This window comes from Fukomys damarensis, unplaced genomic scaffold (assembly GCF_012274545.1).
Source record: "Fukomys damarensis isolate Sample0158 unplaced genomic scaffold, DMR_v1.0_HiC HiC_scaffold_24, whole genome shotgun sequence".
NCBI lineage: Eukaryota > Metazoa > Chordata > Mammalia > Rodentia > Bathyergidae > Fukomys > Fukomys damarensis.
Window position 1 is genome coordinate 67,521,346 of NW_022900936.1, and position 6,000 is coordinate 67,527,345.

The window sequence follows — 6,000 nt, forward strand, 5'->3', positions numbered from 1 at the left end:
AAAATATATAAGAACATCTGGCCTTGGTGGGAGCAATCAGTGCTCAAAGAATTCTGCCTGCTGTGCTTTATTTCCCAAGGTGAGAGCAGCCATATGTGTACATAGATCACCTCCAACTTTACCCCATGTGGTCTCAAGCTCTGGGACTCAACAACCCTCTGTGTCATCCTCCTGAGTGCTGGGATTACAGGTATCTGCCAGTGAATCTGGCTCAACTGAGGATGTTTTGACTTCACAGTGTATAAAGCAATAGGCCTTCAATTAAAAAAATCACACTTTGCTATGAAAAACTAAAATAGTACTCAAGATCCTAATGGGACACTTAGCAAATAGGAAGAAAAGGACCAAAGGTGTAGGGGCAGTGAGAAGGATAGGGAAGGGGGAATAAGGGAAAAGGAAAAAAATATGAGAAAATGTAAAAATGGAATTAAAGTGTTTGAAGGGGGGAGGGGAGAAGAGGGTGAAGGGAGGGTGGGGACAAGGGGAAAAAATGAGAACCAAGACCTGGCATGTAAAGGTACAAGATCCCAGTAATGAATGTAACTGTACATCTACCTAGAATGTACCAATAAATTAAATTTAAAAATAAATAAATAAATAAATAAATAAAAAATCACACTTTGAATTTTGAATTGTTCTTTTCTGGGTTACTGACAAAACTGCATCACTCTCTCTCATGATGCCACTCAACCATAAGACTAAATAGATGGTGTTGCTCAACTATGAGGTTTGGTAGGTTACATGTATTTTTTTCAACTTTTAAGATTTTCCCTATCTGTTGGGTTTGGGGGGAACATTACACCAGCATTATAAATTGAAGATCATCTGTATGTTATTAAAATAAAAATTATGAAAGCACTAGACAGTTATCAAATCTGAAAGATTGATTTTTTTTTTTGTAGTGATACTGGGATTGAACTCAGGATCTTATGAATACTAAAAAAAAAAAATGCTTATTTTTATTTAAGGCCTGATGGTGCTGGCTTGCAGTCCTAGGCTTAGGAGGCTGAGGCAGGAAGATTTTGAGTTCAAGGTCAGCCCAGACAACACAGAAAGACCCCATCTTAAAACAAAACAAAACACATGCTTTAAGGTCAGAAGTACCCACATCAGCTCAATACATTTCTGGAATGGCCTCTCTGCCTCTTTACTCATAGAATGCATCAAGGTGGGTTTCCTTGACTCCACAGACATTCAATCATCAGATAGATCTCAGCCAAAAGTACCTATGGACGTTGTGCCCTAATAGATAGCTAAAAAATAGCAGAATGGTATGTATGCTAAAATTAAAATGCTACATAGATACTAAGAGACATGCAGTAATTGATTCTTTAAAGTTCTATTTATGACTATTTCATGGAAAGGACAATAAGTACCTAGCATAAATTCTGCATTTTGCAGAGGAGCTGAGGTTTGGGACAAAAGAGCAAAAACTCTTATATTGGTTAATAGCAGTGAACATCCACCCACACCCATAAACAAACAAAAAATGTTCTTTTCTAGATAGTGTTATAGTTTGGTAAACAAACAAACCAAGGGAAGGCAGCTTTTTCTAATGAGCAAATCTTAGGAGTAAATAAGTCAATGAGGACTCATTGCAATTTTCTGATTTCACAACCCTGAAGATCACTGTCTTATGGAAGTAGAACCTTTCTACAGAAGATCAAAGTATGGGGGAAGGGCAGTAAGAATACTCTGTCCTGACCACAGGACTTGACTTGAGTTCAAACAAGAACTTAATGCTAGGAACCAAGAATACCAGGCATCTCTCATCTGCCACACCCATCCTCTACTGGTCTATACCTTGCTCTGCAGGCATGCTGTCTGTATGGACTACACTGTTAGCAAGTGGTCCTCAGTGGGTCTCTCGTTCCTATGTCAAGAAAGCCAGGGCATTCTGCAAGGCTGCATCTGTGACAGCAACCTTGAGACATGAGGTAATATTTCCCCCTGTAAAAACTTGTTTACTGTTTACTAACCAAGTGACAGATTCCCCAAGCTCAGGGTTCTTCAGTTGCTACCTAAACTTGAAGCATGTGTAACCTGTGTTGGGGACCTTCACATCATGTCAGTGGAATACCCTTGAGCCTAACATTATAACCTGAATCAATTCCGCTTCACACACTCTAGATCCAGCCTACGACCCCATGAGGTTTTGGGGGGACATCTAGACCCAAACTATAACAACTAGTGACTCGAGTATGTGAATCTACCTTTTCAGCTGTGAATTTTATTACATCTAAATATAGATCATGTATGACAATTTAGCATCCAAATTGAGTTGTCCTTTGTATAAGATAAACGCTGAAGTTAGAAGATTTAATACAAAAAAATCTCAGTTCTCTATATTAAATGGTAATATTTTGGCTAAACAGATTTATTTATTTATTTATTTATTTTCCTCATGAGTTTATTGGTCCATTTTAGGTGTACAATACAGTTACATACATTATTGGGGTCTTGTACCTTTACATGACAGGTCTTGGTTCTCATTTTTTTCCCCTTGTCCCTGCCCTCCCTTCACCCCTCCTCCCCTCCCCCTTTACAAATACTTCATTTCCATTTTTTCATTTTCTCATATTTTTTTCTTTTTCCTTATTAGCTTTCCCCTACCCTTCCCACTTTCCCCACACCTTTAGCCCCTTTCTTCCTATTTCACATTGTCAATTATATCATTAGGATCTTATGTGTTATTATAGTTTATTCACACCAGAGAAAATATTCAGTGTTTACACATGTGTGACTTATTTATTTCAGTTAGGACCAACCCCTGGTTTAGACTGATGTTGTCTGAGAAATATAAGCAAGTCATGTATGTAATGTACAATTTCCAGTAGCCACAATAAAAAGTGAAAAGGATAGGTAAATTTAGCTTTTCATGTTTTGTTTAAATCTGTTTAGCCTGGAAATTGTACATTACATACATGACTTGCTTATATTTCTCAGACAACATCAGTCTAAACCAGGGGTTGGTCCTAACTGAAATAAATAAGTCACACATGTGTAAACACTGAATATTTTCTCTGGTGTGAATAAACTATAATAACACATAAGATCCTAATGATATAATTGACAATGTGAAATAGGAAGAAAGGGGCTAAAGGTGTGGGGAAAGTGGGAAGGGTAGGGGAAAGCTAATAAGGAAAAAGAAAAAAATATGAGAAAATGAAAAAATGGAAATGAAGTATTTGTAAAGGGGGAGGGGAGGAGGGGTGAAGGGAGGGCAGGGACAAGGGGAAAAAAATGAGAACCAAGACCTGTCATGTAAAGGTACAAGACCCCAATAATGTATGTAACTGTATTGTACACCTAAAATGGACCAATAAACTCATGAGGAAAATAAATAAATAAATAAATAAATCTGTTTAGCCAAAATATTACCATTTAATATAGAGAACTGAGATTTTTTTGTATTAAATCTTCTAACTTCAGCGTTTATCTTATACAAAGGACAACTCAATTTGGATGCTAAATTGTCATACATGATCTATATTTAGATGTAATAAAATTCACAGCTGAAAAGGTAGATTCACATACTCGAGTCACTAGTTGTTATAGTTTGGGTCTAGATGTCTCCCCAAAACCTCATGGGGTCGTAGGCTGGATCTAGAGTGTGTGAAGCGGAATTGATTCAGGTTATAATGTTAGGCTCAAGGGCACTAGGATTAAGGGTGTGAGCGCTTCCTGCCCTAAGTAGTTGGACTAAGATTAAAGGGGCAGGGAGATGCTATTAAGTCTCCCTTGTTGCCTTTGCTGCCTTGTGCACTCCATGTTGTTTCTCCTCTGCCATGCCAGTTTGTCATCCCTGCCTTGGTGCCAGCCGATAAAGGACTGAAGCCTCCATGAACTGTAAGCCAAATAAACCTACTTCCCCCTACCTTGTGGTCTCAGGTGTTTCATCTCAGCAATGAGAGGAAAGCAACACATTAGTTCAAGGTTTTATAATTGAATCAAGTATCAGTTTTCAAATATATTAAAATTAAGTAACATTAAAAAGACAGCTTCTTGGTTGCGCTGGTCACATTTCAAGTGTTCAGCAGCAACACACAACTAGTGCCTACACTCCTGAACAATGCAGGTCAACAAGTATGAAGAAAGTTGTTTCTCTCCTTGTTCCCTAACTCAGGTCAACTGGAACAACGATGTTTACTCCTATAAATGCTCTACCTTCATTTTCTTAGCCTCTTTGTCCGGTCCTAATATCTCAATATCCAGGACTAGTGCCTTAGATGATTTTCTAGAGTTTATCCTTTGCACTAAATATAAGCACGCAATAAAGTGCTGAAATGCTTAGCCCTGAACTGTGGAACTAGCTGGTCCCACTCAGAATTCCCACTGTAACAGTTTGATCAGTACACACAGTATACATGTGAAGAAATGTCACACTATACTCAATAAATACGTACAATTACATGTTATTTAAAGAACTACTAATGTGGACTTTTTCATCTCTATTTTAGACTTGTTTTATAGGCCTTGAAGAGACAACATACTCAAAACTTGTTTGTTCTATACTGCACTTAATTAAATCAGCAAAATTAATCCTGAGAGCGTGAAATGCCTCAGGCTGTATTCACAGCAGTCACTGGCAATCTGTCATTCCTTATCTATCCAACTTGGATTTTACCTTCTTGTGTACTATGTACACCTACTATGCAAATTAGGAACAGTACATACAAAACAGTAACAATTATTATCAAAATATATTAGCCTGATATATCCTTGATTAAAAATTCAACCAATCTGTGATTTTCTATGAAAATAAGTGGCAATGGAAACAAAGGTAACTTTACCTATCTCCTAAACGTTATTCAGAATTTGAAACTTTTCTCCTATAAACCCAGAGACAGTATCTGTTTTTATTCTTCTTCTTAGGAAAGTGACAGTAAAATTACTACTCAATAATTAGAAGCTGAACAGAAAAAGAGAAGCTCGAGCACATACGTATATCTAAATAAAAGCAATAAAAATGAAAGGCAACTGTATATTCCTGATAACATCAAAATCCCTAGAATTAAAAATTATCTTTAAGTAAACCAGAGAAAAAATGCTTACATATTTCTTTCCGAACTACTGAAGGAATAGTATGTTTTTCATATCCTTTCTTCTTAGATCCACATTTTTTGTCTTCTAAAGTTCTGGAATTACATCTATTTTCTGAATAAACTGCTTCTGAATCTATTAATAATTGAAATAAAATTCATCAACTTTAAAAAAAACTACTTGAGAAAAAGTGACAATGAAAAATCATTTAGAAAAATAAAACCTGAATCTTCATTTCTCAAAATGTTCCGCAGCAAAGCAGCACAACCATCAAGTCCCTGAACAGTTTCAGTCTGCAAGGAGAAAGTAATGAGAACATATTTGTATATAAAACTGTAGTGGGGGAGAAGACAGATATGAAATGAAATTCTAAATAAATTTATTCACAATCAACTTATTATTGGTTAAAAAAAGGCTTTAAAGCAACAGCCTCGGACTTCTGTAGGGAAATTAATACTTCACCTCTGCATTTTAGTCCTCCTGCTTAAGCTTTTGCCTTAAGACTAATCAGTGTATATTCCAGTTACTCAGCTTAATCTTACCTGACTTTCTGAATCAGAATGGATGGGACATCCAGAATCTGCATTAAAACGTGAGATTTTTCTTATATGGGTCCTAGAAAACAGGATTAACATTCTTACGATAAAGTATTTTTTTCTCAAAATATATTAGTAAGTAGTCATTTTGTTTCCAGCAAAAATTGGAAAAGAAAGCTTGTCTAACCATAGGAAAAAAAAAGAACATTATGAAGACCATATGGTCTGTAAATCATAAAGTAATCAATCTAGGTAAACAGGAAAAACTACTCCATTAATCTTGTGACGGTACAAGCCCCATTTAGTATTCTGGGATAGGCAAAACATAGTCCAGCCCCCTAAAACATTTCCTGAGTTTGGGTACTTACCCTTTCTTCTTGCTTGTTAACTTAGCAGATCCAGGGTGCCTTCCTGAAGACAA

General features: G+C 36.5%; 1 protein-coding gene across 1 annotated transcript in view; it reads right to left on the minus strand.

Annotated features, from left to right (window-relative positions):
• Ccdc14 (coiled-coil domain containing 14) overlaps window positions 1–6,000 on the minus strand; it is a 45,325-nt gene extending 39,325 nt beyond the window's left edge. Inside the window, exons 1-4 of the mRNA XM_033755910.1 lie at window positions 5,948–6,000; window positions 5,586–5,658; window positions 5,267–5,336; window positions 5,056–5,178 (exon numbers count right to left, since the gene is read on the minus strand). The gene's annotated coding sequence lies outside the window, so the exon portion shown is untranslated. The remainder of the gene's footprint in view (window positions 1–5,055; window positions 5,179–5,266; window positions 5,337–5,585; window positions 5,659–5,947) is intronic.